The sequence below is a fragment of the Lissotriton helveticus genome, chromosome 8 (genome assembly GCF_964261635.1).
Source record: "Lissotriton helveticus chromosome 8, aLisHel1.1, whole genome shotgun sequence".
Lineage (NCBI taxonomy): Eukaryota > Metazoa > Chordata > Amphibia > Caudata > Salamandridae > Lissotriton > Lissotriton helveticus.
This window is the reverse complement of record NC_136069.1, coordinates 469,910,694-469,924,154: the sequence shown is the minus strand read 5'-3', so window position 1 is coordinate 469,924,154 and position 13,461 is coordinate 469,910,694. Positions and strand designations below refer to the sequence as shown.

At 51.9% G+C, this 13,461-nt stretch overlaps 1 protein-coding gene across 1 annotated transcript in view; it reads left to right on the top strand.

Annotated features, from left to right (window-relative positions):
• The window catches only part of SPRYD7 (SPRY domain containing 7), a 231,858-nt gene that overhangs the window by 64,181 nt on the left and 154,216 nt on the right, over window positions 1-13,461 (top strand). The gene's annotated exons all lie outside the window — the stretch shown is intronic.

Below are 13,461 nucleotides of genomic sequence, written 5' to 3'. Positions count from 1 at the left end.
GCAGATCCGGCTGGCGCCACCAGAGACAACACCGTGGTAGCCATGTGGGACAGGGCGGGGGCATCGTCTCCCAATGTGGTGGCATCGCAGGCTGACGGAGGCTCGGCACCAGTGACCCAGATGTTCATGACATCCTTCTTGTCTGACCTCGAATCGGAGATCGGCGCTTTGCGCACAGAGGTGCACTCGTGTGCGAGAGCTTCATAAGGAGGTGACTGACTTGGGGGACCGAGTCGATGGGCTGGAGAAAATAGTGGATGCTCGCACGGAGGATCAGGAGCAGTTGTGGCAACGTCTCACAACGCTGGAGGAGCAACACATAGAGCTTCAAGTAAAGCAGGAAGATTTGGAAAACCGGAGTCGCCGGAACAACCTTCGTGTTCGGGGGGTGCCTCTTGGTGCAGAGGGGAACGACATCATGACCTACGTGGCACGATTACTCCATGAGATATGGGGGGACGAGGATGCCTCCCCGCCGGCTTTGGATCGAGCCAATAGGTTCTCCGGGCCCGCGGGGAGGCCGGGCCTCCTCCTGGACATCTTAACTAGAGTCCATTTCTTCACTGAAAAGGAGGCTATCCTTAAGGCGGCCCGCGCTAAGCCGGATCACTGCTACGAGGGACACAAGATCCAAATCTTTCAAGACTTAGCGCCCAACACTCTGAAATGGCCTCGTGCCTTCAAGCCCATGACGGAGAAATTGCGAGACATGGGCATCTCGTACCAGTGGGGGCACCCGTTTGCCCTCATCTTCCAAAGGGAGTCTAAACGCCGAGTGGTGCGAACCTACACGGAGGCGCCCAACTGCTTCATATTCTGACATCTCCGCCGACCAGCCCTTCTCGCTCCCGACACCAGGAACGCATGCCTGCCAAACCATCCTGGACTACTGTGTCTGGCCCTCGCCGTTCGCCACAAGTAGAGGAGCAGTCTGCCTCCCAGGCCAAACCGGATATCATCGCCCACATACGATCACTCGAGGGGGATAAGGAAGACCTTAGCTCACACCCCTCGACCCCATGACAGAGTGAGTGGAGGCCTGTGCGGAACTGAGAGGCATACCCCCTCGGACATGTGTCCTTACTTTTCGGATTGCCGATCACTGTCCTACTCAGATCTACACCCTGGCTCCTTCCTTTTAGAGTGGGGGATGCCGGGATTCCCCTACACGACGAGTTTGAGGCCGACTACACCCTTACCCCCGCTGATTCCTGAGGGAGTGACATCCCTGGGCTTATCCGAACCCTAGGGTGTAGGATGCTTGGTGACGGGAACAGATGGACTTGGCCCGGTTGGCCACTGTTGGGTTACTGCCTTTCTCCCCTGTACCTTTCTTTTCTCTACCTCCCACTGCTTCCTTTCTCTCTCTCTCCTCTTCTCTGTGTGCGTTGGGTTGGGGGGCTATGCGGCGGCGGCGCTTAGTGTGGGGTGAGGTGGCTGACCTTCCTTGCGGATGTATGCTGCTGCGTAACTGGGATGGGGGAGCGCGGATGACACCTGATTGGCTTCCAGTATGACAGCTAACTTGCCTAGTCCCTTAAAGGTTCTAACACTTAATGTCAAAGGCCTGAACTCCCCCAATAAGCGGCGGCAAACATGGCGTTACCTTCTGCAGCAGAACCCTGACATCATATTTTTACAGGAAACCCACCTCTTGCCAGTAAATACTGGGCGCATGGCGCACCCTAGATACCCTCTCCAATTTTGGGCTACAGCAGGTGTAGCAATATTGTACAGGACTGGCATCAGGCGGGGAGAGGCCAAACCCTTCAGGAGCGGGGATGGACGCTTTCTTAGAATGAGTGTAGGGATTGGGCGACGCATCTTTACTCTGTGTAATGTGTACGCACCCAACCAGATGCAGGATCGGTACCTTACATCACTTCTGAAAGAACATGTTCCGCAAGGAGACCCCTCGCTGATTTTGGGGAGGCACTTTAACTTAGTTTGGGACCCAGAAGCGGATCGCAGCGATGCCTCATTTAGCGGAGCTGGGGCCATGTACTCAAGTAACAGACCTGGGGCTGTTTGATGCGTGGCGCTACCACTCCCCGGAGTTGAGGGACTATTCATTCTACTCTCACGTCCACCGCTCGTACTCCCGTATAGATTATTTATTCATTTCCCATGCTCTGCTGCGTGACGTGTATGGAGCCTCCATGTCGGATATCTCGCTATCGGATCATGCGCATGTCTAGCTGCTCCTGCAGGACCCGACCGCTAGCCCTGCGCGGGAGGCGAAGTGGCGTCTGCCGCCTGGCATTCTCCGGGATGCAGCTGATGTGGAAAGTATTAGAACGGCCATTGCCTCCTATTTCTCTAGTAACGACCTGCTAGAGACACCTTTTCCCGTGGTACGGGATGCCTTCAAGGCAATGATCTGGGGTCACATTACCTGTCTCTCGATCACACGGACGCGCGCGGCTCGGGCTTTGGAAGATAGCCTGGGAAAGGACATAAAGCTAGAGGAACGTCGAGATCAGGGTGGCACCTCGCTGGTATCCAGGCGGCGACTTGCCAACCTCAGAGGGCAGCTTTGGCTTTTACGCACTAACAAGGTGGAAAATTCCTTGCTGGCCCTGAAGCAGAGATGTTTTGAGGGAGGAGACAAGGTGGGCAGGCTGCTGGCAGGGCGGCTGAGGGCGCGTGCTGCCAGGGCACATATAGCCAATATCCAGCTTCCGGACGGGACGAGAGTCACCTCGGAGAAAGACAAGAGCGAGGCATTCTGGGCTTACTATTCTGCACTGTATAAGGAGGAGCCACCATCTCCGGACGTGGTTGCGGACGTCCTGAGCAACTACACGGGGACGCCGCTACATCCACACTATGCAAAGACCCTGGAAGGCCCCATTACCCAAGAAGGGGTAGCAGCAGTTATGAGGGAACTTCCCCTTGGGAAGACTCCAGGGTCAGATGGTCTGTGTTTCTATCGCATGTTTCAGTCACAGCTCTGGCCTCGGCTTTTACGGCTGTATAACTCGTTCACTGATACGGAGGGGCCGATCCGCAATATGGGCATGGCGGAGATAGCATTGATCCTGAAGCCAGGGAAGGATCCCGCGCAGTGTGCATCATACCGCCCCATTGCCCTACTAAACACTGACTTTAAAATCTATATCAAACTCTTGGCGAAGCATCTGGATCCCCATATGCCGGGTCTCAGAGACCCGGACCAGGTTGGTTTCATTCGCAACCGGCAGGGAGAGGATAACGTGCGCAACATTGCGCACCTAGTAGGGAAAGCGCACAATTGGGGAATTCTGGCTTGCCTTCTGTCGCTAGATGCGGAGAAGGCGTTCGACCGGGTTGACTGGACTTTCCTGCGGGCGGTCCTATGTAAGATTGGGTTAGGTCAGAACATGATCTCTCGGATCATGGCATCATATCTTGCCCCGTAGGCTAGGATTCTGATCCACGGACAGCTCTCGGCGCCGTTCACCATTCATAGGGGTACCAGACTGGGGTGCCCCCTCTCACCCTTACTATTTGCCCTTGTGGTGGAACCACTGTCAGAGATGATTCGTCAGGCGACAGACATACATGGTGTCTCCATGGGTGGGCGTGAGAATAAGGTGGCGTTGTTTGCAGACGATCTCATCCTTACCCTAACACGCCCCAGGGAGTCCCTCCCGGCACTCCATACAGCGCTGAACCTCTTTGAGCGGGCCTCTGGCCTCAAGATTATTCATAGCAAGTCCTGGGCCCTTAACCTTACCATCCCGAAGGAAGAGATCCCCCTCCTGGAGAAGCTAGTGCCTTACCAGTGGGCCTCTCAGGGCATCCTCTATCTTGGTCTCAAGGTAACTTCCTCTCTAGACACATGGACACAAAGTGAATTGGCCGGAATGTCGAAGGTCGGTCCTTGAAGACTTGCGAAAGTGGAGACCCCTAGTGCTGTCGAGGCTGGGCAGACTCAATGCCATCAAGATGTCGATCCTCCCTAAAATGTCATATCTGTTTCAGTGCCTCCCCACGCCCATTTCGCTACGTTGTATACGAGGCCTCCAGCGCGACCTCACAAACTTTATTTGGGGCGGGAAACTACCTCTGTTCTCGCAGAAGCTTCTGATGACATCGAGAGATGGGGGGGGGGGACTAGCATGCCCCAACCTAGTTGACTATTTCTCGGCTTCGCACCTCTGCTTTGTGGTGGAATGGGGGGTGACGGAGAGTTAGAAAGGATGGCTGCACATGGACCGGGTAGTGACGGGGCGAACCATCTGGGACCTTGCCTGGCGACATCGGGCGGCACGCTCCAAGAGCACTTATATTGCGGTACCCACAGGGACGGTGCTAGACGTATGGGATAAAGTAGCTGTACGCAGAGGCCTCACGACATTTCCTTCACCGCACACCCCGATAGAGGGGAATCCGTCCGTCCCACCGGCGCATCATTCGCATGCCTTCGCCAAGTGGACGCAGGGAGACTGCAGGGTGATTACTGACCTGTTTGAGGAGGGTAAGCTTAAATCCTTTGCGCAATGTAGAGAAGAGTTCTGTGTACCATTGGCGGCGCGGCTGCAATATGACCAGCTGAGGCACTGGGTGTCTGAAGAGGAAATGTATCGGGCGGCCACGCTTACCTTCACCCCTTTGAACGGCTGGTCCGACATCCTGTTGAATCTAAGGGGCTTACTTCCTGCATTTACCAGATTTTGCAACATCCAAAAACGCTGCCCTCCCACCCCTATCAGTGCAAATGGCAAGCAGTATCAGACACGGAATTTACCCCTGCACAGTGGCGTAGGATATGGTAGGATATCTCCAAAGTGTACCGTAGCATCCCGCAGCGGGAAAACGCCTATAAGATCATGACTTCTGCATCCGGACCTGTACCGCACCCGCCAAGCCGAGCACCAGCAGCAACCACCTGAAGTGCATCCTGCTCAACACCCGCTCCGTCCACAGACACGCCGTAGAACTCTGGAACCTGCTCGACACCACATCTCCAGACGTCGCCTTCCTCACGGAAAAATGGATGAACACCTCCTCAGCGCCCGACATCGCCATCGCCATCCCGGATGGATACAAGATCACCCGGAGGGACCGCGTCAAGCAGACAGGAGGAGTCATCGCCCACAAGAACACCATCCGCATCACGACCAACTCCGACGACACCCTCACAACCGCCGAACATCTTCACTTCTAGATACACACCGACCCCAAGACCACTCTCAGAAGCACCCTCATCTACAGACCCCCAGGACCCCGCACACAATTCAGCGAAGACATCGCAGACTTCATCAGCCCGCACGCTCTCCCCTCCGCCGACTACATCATCCTAGGGGACCTCAACTTTCACCTGGAGAACAACAACGACAACAACACTACCACCCTGCTGGACAACCTCGCCAACCTCGGACTCAAGCAACTGGTGAACACCTTCACCCACTACGCCGGACACACGCTTGACCCAGTCTTCTCCTCCAGCAAGTACATATCCTTCAGCCACTCCACCGGACTCCACTGGACAGACCACAGCTGCGTACACTTCAGCTTCAGAAAGACCACGACTCACCACCACCCGCAACAGGTTCCCCGCAGGAGCTGGAACAAGATCCTGAGTCTACGACAGAGAATATCTAGGAGTCTAGACACAAATGGAGTCCAATCACAAACTAACATTGACATGAAAGAATACCAGAAGGGTGGAAACCACATACATTAATCGCGTCACATGACGACATAGCAACACATACAGGTTAAGGCACCTATTATGGGTGAAAGTTTTCCCATCAGTTGTCTAACTGTGCCACCGCTATCACATCATTTGGGTACTCCTTACCCAGGAGTTGGTACCATCACAGTCACACAGAACTTGAAAGGGACTATGCGAGTAAGGAGGCCCTACAGTACTAATCTGTTAGGCGGACACAGTAGCAATGAAGTAGCAAAAAAAGCAGTGCAAATTGAGTGACAAGTGAAAAATATAAAATTAGGTAAGACTGGGTAGAAAAAAGACGTTTTAATGATTTCTCTTAGCTTCCTAACTATAAAAACAAACGTGTAAGAGGCAGATTTAACAAAATATCTGCTCAGCGAGCGGTCAACATGTTTCTGCATATGAGAAAGTACTCATGCATTCGTCAGGACCTAGTTGTTGCTACTGCTGTATTAGTAGTGAGAAATTAAAGGAAAAATATCACCTGGGTTTCAGGTTCGAATACTCCACCACAATCCAATTAATGTGGGGCTCGTGCCTCACCTCACCTGGCTGCAGCTCAGGGTAATGAGGAGCACCGCTCTCTCCGTCCGTGTCTCCCAGCGCTCCTCTGCGCTGGACTTGGGGAGGCCGACCAGCTCACCACATCACTGAGCCAGAATCCCCCCGCCAGCTCAACGGACCCCAACCAAGCAGCCAACAACCTCACACGGTGGATCCCCAACTGCGCTGACGACCTCGCACCTATGAAAAACCATCCCAGCAGGCCCGGCAGCAAGAAAGCCTCCTGGTTCAACGACAACCTCAAGAACTCCAAGAAGAACTGCCGCACCCTCGAGAAAGCCTGGCGAAAAAACCTGACCACAGACAACATGACCGCCCTCAAGCACGCCACCCGCAAACACCACCAGCTGATCCACACCACCAAGAAGACAGCATTCAAGGAACGTCTCGACAACAACGCACACAACAGCAAGGAACTCTTCACCATCGTCAAAGAGTTCTCCAGCGCCGGAAACAACGACATCACGCCCTCACAAGACCTCTGCGACTCACTCGCCTCGTTCTTTCACAGCAAGATCGCCGACATACACAACAGCTTCGGCGCACTGACCACGCACCCAACCACCGAACCGATGCCCTCCACCACCACCCTCTGCGCCTGGACCCCGGTCAGCACTGACGACACCATCCACACGATGAACACCATCCACTCCGGATCACCAACCGACCCATGCCCCCACCACATCTTCAACAAGGCCGACTCCGTCATCGCACCCCAACTCCGGGACATCATCAACCGCTCCTTCAGCACCGCCACCTTCCCGGAGAGCTGGAAGCATGCCGAACTCAGCGCCCTCCTGAAGAAACCATCAGCAGACCCAACCGACCTCAAGAACTACCGCCCCATCTCGCTCCTCCCTTTTCCTGCCAAAGTCATCGAGAAGACCGTCAACAGACAGCTCGCCTCGTTCTTCCACAGCAAGATCACCGACATACACAACAGCTTCGGCGCACAGACCACGCACCCAACCACCGAACCGACGCCCTCCACCACCACCCTCTGCGCCTGGACCCCGGTCAGCACTGACGACACCATCCACACGATGAACACCATCCACTCCGGATCACCAACCGACCCATGCCCCCACCACATCTTCAACAAGGCCGACTCCGTCATCGCACCCCAACTCCGGGACATCATCAACCGCTCCTTCAGCACCGCCACCTTCCCGGAGAGCTGGAAGCATGCCGAACTCAGCGCCCTCCTGAAGAAACCATCAGCAGACCCAACCGACCTCAAGAACTACCGCCCCATCTTGCTCCTCCCTTTTCCTGCCAAAGTCATCGAGAAGACCGTCAACACAGCTCGCCGCCTTCCTCGAGACGAACGGATCCCTCGACCACTCGCAGTCTGGCTTCCGAGCCAACCACAGCACCGAGACCGCCCTCCTCGCAGCCACTGACGACATCCGAGCCCTGCTCGACAACGGGGAAACAGCGGCCCTCATCCTCCTGGACCTCTCCGCAGCATTTGGTACTGTCTGCCACCGCACCCTAGTACAGTGCCTCAGCAACATCGGAATCCAAGAGAAGGCACTAGAGTGGATCATCTCGTTCCTCACCGGAAGAACCCAGAGAGTCCGCCTCCCCCCATTCAGATCCAAGGCCACCAAAGTCATCTGCGGCGTACCACAAGGATCATCACTCAGCCCCACCCTCTTCAACGTCTACATGAGCCCCCTCGCAGCCATCGCACGCCAACACAACCTCAACATCATCTCCTACGCCGACGACACCCAGCTCATCCTCTCCCTCACCAACGACCCAGCCACCACCAGAACCAACCTACACGAAGGGATGAAAGAAGTAGCCGAGAGGATGATGAACAGCCGCCTGAAACTGAACTCAGACAAGACGGAAGTCCTCATCCTGGGATCATCTCCTGGTGGCCCCCTGCCCTGGGCAGCGCACCCAAACCAACGGACCACGCACGCAACCTCTGCTTCATCCTGGACTCCTCCCTCTCGATGACCAGACAAGTCAACGCCGTCTCATCATCATGTTTCAACATCCTACGCATGCTCCGAAAGATCTTCCGATGGATCCCCACCGAAACCAGAAAGACGGTCACACAGGCACTCGTCACTAGCCGACTGGACTACGGGAACACCCTCTACACCGGAACCACAGCCAAACTTCAGAAGAGACTCCAACGCATCCAGAACGCCTCCGCACGACTCATCCTAGACATCCCCCGACACAGCCACATCTCCGGACACCTGAGAGACCTGCACTGGCTCCCCGTCAACAAGAGAATCCCGTTCCGACTCCTCACCCACGCACACAAGGCCCTCCACAACCTGGGCCCCAGGTACCTCAACAACCGCCTGACCTTCTACACTCCCACCCGACAGCTGCGATCGACCAGCCACGCCCTCGCCGCCGTTCCACCCATTCAAAGAGCCCCAATGGGAGGAAGATCCTTCTCCTACCTGGCAGCCAAGACTTGGAACTCCCTCCCCATCCACCTCCGTCTGACCCAAGACCACCTCTCCTTCAGGAAGCAACTCAAGACCTGGCTGTTCGAGCAGTAGCGGACCCCCATTCCCCTAGCGCCTTGAGACCCTCCGGGTGAGTAGCGCGCTATACAAATTTCTTGATTGACTCAGTGGTACTACACGCCCCAACTTCTCCACAAGATGTTTCCTACATCCTCCCCCTTGTGCTGGAGGTGCCGATCTGCTTCGGGGGATCTCATTCATATTTGGTGGCATACCCGTCGCTGCCTTTATTCTGGAAGGAGGTCCTTAGCCACATCATGAGGGTGCTGGGGTTCCCTTTGCCTGAGGTCACGAGCACAATCCTATTAGGTGTTAAACCTGCTGGCCTAAAGGCTCTCACCAGGAGCGATTGGACCTTGGCGCTCCAAATGTTGGGAGCGGCCAAACAGCTTATAGCCCTGTATTGGAAAAAAAACAAAGCTCCTCCAATCGCAGCCTGGTTTGTGCGTTTATGGCATGTTGTCACAATGGAGCTTTTTACAGCATGGCTGCAGGCGCGCGACACCCGCTTTAAGGCTGTTTGGCAACCTTAATTAAATATCTCTGTGCTGTTGAACATGCGCGCCATATACCCACCAAACTTGGGACGCTGCGCCTTTTTGAGGATGCTGTTATCCCCCCTGACCCGAGCAGATTGCTTCCATAGCTGCCCCCCTGCAATGCGACCCCATCGCTGCCGACACTGGGCCGGACTTATCGCCCCTCTCCCCCCTTCCCTGCGCACGTCGCTCTTACTCTGGCCTTTCTGTCCCGCCTTCTCTCTTCTCTCCTTTCCTCTTCTATCTCTGCCACTCTTTGGGCTCTTGGGCCCTGTTGGGTTAATTGTTGAGTCTGGGCTAGTTGCGTGTTTGTTATGAAGGTGGGCCTTAGGGGTCTGGCCTCCCCACAGGACCAGCTTATATTACATTCTGCACCATGGAACGCGGCCGGCCCCTCGTGGATTGTAGGTGCAACGCTGTGTACAATCTAACTTTCTGCATGGACTCTTAGCAAAGTTAATGCACTGCTCGATCACGCGGCCGGCCCTTGATAGGGTTGTAGGCTTACCGCTGTGTATCTAATACTCCTGTGGGTTGTGTTTTCGACAGAAAATAAAAAGATTTGAAAGGAAACATTTTCATTTATTTTATATAGCTTCATCCGAGAGATTGCCATTCAATATGTTTGTGCTGCATGCCGCACTGTATTTCAATACTTAAAAAAAAAAAAAAAAAATTCCAGTGATGCTAATGACCAAAAATAATTGGACACTGAAGAAAGGGAAAACTATGAAAGAATGAGGGAAGATCATATGGAAACGCGAGATCATTTTCCTTATATTCAACTAAACTTTTCAAACTTGGCTTTGCTTGGTTTCCACACAAGCAGGGTTAGAAAATGTGTGCTATGCACAATGTTAGGTGTCACCTAAGACTGTGTATGTACTGTGCTGTCTCTTGCTAGATCTTATGATTTCGAACAAAGCTTATAGACTACCTACCCATTACTTACCAATGGTTAGCTTTATCACTCTTATGTGCTTGCTTCTTATTGGCGAGCTGCAGTACGTTTCCTTCCTCTTTGTGTTTGACCCTTCTCTGGAGCAGATGTGTTACTTATGCCCTTCCACTGCTCATTTTTTAGGTGCAGACCTAAAGTCTAAAAGTGAAGGAATGCCTCTCTGCCGTTGGCAGAAAAAGGCACTGTGTGTTTTTAAAATACCCCTCACTCACTATGAATCCCATAGTGTCGTTCTCCCATCATTGGGGTCTTCCCGTCCCTCTACGGGGCGGGACGTGCTACAACCAACGAGGTGCGCGGGAGCACTTAGTTATTGACGATAGGCTATGTGATTGGTGAGGACAGTGGTAAGTGTTAGGGAGTGTAGGGACCTATATACGTGGGTGTATGTACAAAAAGTTTGAAAATTCCCTGGCTAGTCGAAAAAATTAATTTAATGGCTTCGCTGGCTGGGAACGTTAAAAGGGGGTTAGTAAGTAGATCAATATGTGTAGTCTACTATGTCGACATGACATGTTTCGTAGGCAGTCCCCTCCTGCCTACTCATCAGGACCTCTGCTGGTCCCTACAAACAAGTACTCAATTGTAAATAAATGTAGTAAGCCTATTGTCCTAAAACCGGGCAGCAAAAATCGGCTGCCTGGTTTTGCTTCTGGGCTTGAGTTGGCCCGTGTGAAGCCTTTATGAAAAAAGACCTATTGTGGTCTCTGTAAAAGAAGAGGAAAAAAAGGGAGAGAAAGAAACACCATAATTGTAAATGCACATCAATAAGGCACATGGTAGTCAAGACTCAATGATTGCGTGAGTCACAATGTGGCACGGTATCCGGGCACAAATACAGTATGATTATTTTCAATGCGTAATTGGTAATGAGCCAGTGAACTGAATATCAGATTCCTGGTCGATGGGTAAAGTCACCCTGTGAAACCTTAAACACAGGTCGGATATCACACTTCGACACACACCACACACACACATTCTCAATGACCCGATGGTGGAGGGTTTATAGATAGGTTGAGTCAGGAGGTATTTAGACTCCTCGAGGTTTCAGAAATGAAATTAAAACCAGAGTGAGTTGAACGGGTAGAGACTGATGGGAAAAGGACCCGTTAACAAAAGCTGGTTCGTTGCCTAGGAGAAATCAGAAATTCAAAAAAGCAAGCACCCATCCGTACTCGCATCACTTTAAAATACATACGTTTGAATGATTGATACGGTGCCTCATGAGCCTGCGTCTTAGGGCATTTGCGGTTAACTGTGGAAAAAATGGCAAAACAATCACTCGAGATGTCGGTGAGCGAGTGCTGATTGTCTATTACAAAACAGCTAAAAATAGCGCTCGACCAAATTTTTCAGACCCTTGGTCGGGGTCTCACTTACGTGACCGCTTCAATTGTTCAGAGTTGTTCCATACCCTGCAGCAGCTCCGTGGGTTTACCGGAGACTGGAAATGTTCCTTGCTCTTATACTAGTATTCGGAACAGCTGTGTCATCCAGGATCGCTGAGTACCTGTAAGGACAACTAGAGCGCTAACAAAAATGGCCGCGTCCGGAGGGACGTTGCCGGTATTCTTAGTCTGTTGTTTATTTCCTTTGCCTCAATGCGCGATCCTCTTAATACCTATAGTCAATTATAAGGGAGAAATTTATATTCATCTTGCTAATGAAGTCTGCATTGTCATATTAAATCTCGGAATAGCGCGAGCCTGAAAACAGTTAAACTAGAGCAGGGCCTCATCCTGTCACTGTATTTTCAGATAGATGACTTAAAAAATAAAAAATAAAAACACTGCCCGTGCCCGGACTGACACTGCCAGTGCCCGAAGTCTGTTGTCTATTTCCAATACCTCAGTTGCGATCGTCCTAGCTTTTTCATTGAATTTCTGAAAGAGTACTGTATATGCAGTAGTCATGAAAAAAGGGGGTGGAAGACAACCGCGGGCTCATCTGGGTAAGATGTTATTTTGCAGTCTGCACAGATTTTTGGTACCTGATAGTGGGTAATTCATGGTCGTAATTAAAGTTGGCCCCACGGAATGTCATCGTTAAGACCGGTGTTGTAGGTGTCCAGACGAAACACGCACCTCTGTTCTTTTTCCAAGAGCATCTCTTCTCTTGCCACTTGCTCTATTATTGACCAAGCAATGTCTTCCGGTTTGTGGCCCATTTCCAGGAAATGTGCAGTGAGTTTTGTGCTCGCTCGCTGACATTTGATTGTACTCTTGTGTTCCCCAATCCTGGTTTTTATCGCCCTGCTGGTCATGCCTACATATTCAAGATGACAGGGGCATGTGATGAGGTACACGACGTTACTGCTATTACACGTGGTGAAGCACCTCTGTTCCCAGGAGGAACCATTTCTGAAGGTCAGTTTATTGCTCTTTTTTGTCAGACAGCAAACTCTGCAATTCCCACATGGATGGTGGTCTTTGACAAAAGCCATGTTCTGACTGTGGACTGTGTTCACATTTTTGGGTCTGGTATGTACAAGAATGTTTCGTATACTCCTTCCCCTCCCGTGGGAGAACATAGGTTTTGGTAACTGAAGGCCGCCGCTGTTTAAGATCTTCCAATGCTTATTGATGATTTTAGAGACCTGATTGGAACATGTATTAAAAGTGGTAATGCATCTCGGTCTTTTTTCCGCCTCTTTAGTTGTCTTACCCTCTAGAAGGCTTTCCCTACAATTGTTCCGTGCCCTCTTACATGCCTGGTTGATTATTTTCTCTGGGTACTGACGCACCTCCAGTTTTCTCTTTAGGTCTTTCGCTTGGATTTTGAAACTCTCGATCTCGGTGCAATTTCTTCTCAGATGGAGGAATTGCCCGTAGGGCAAATTGTCTCTAAGATTTTTCGGATGAAAGCTTTGGTACATGAGCAGGCAATTCCTTGATGTATTTTTAAAATGGGTAGTGGTCATTAGTCTTCTATATTTTGGAAAGATGTTGAGGTCGAGGAAGACAAGGCTACTCCTGGAAACAGTACTGGTGAACCTCAGAAAATCGTCCTGGAGATTTAGCCATGTCAAGAATTGTTGTGATGTTTTTTCATCACCATCCCAGATGATGAGAATATCGTCAATGTACCTTTTCCAAAGTTTTATGTTTTGTCTGAAAGGGTTGTTAGGATGGAGTATTCTCTTGATTTCCAAATTATACACGTAAAGACCAGCTATACTGGGAGCAAAAGTGCTCCCCATGCTGGTCCCGTGTTTCTGTAGGTAGAGTGTCC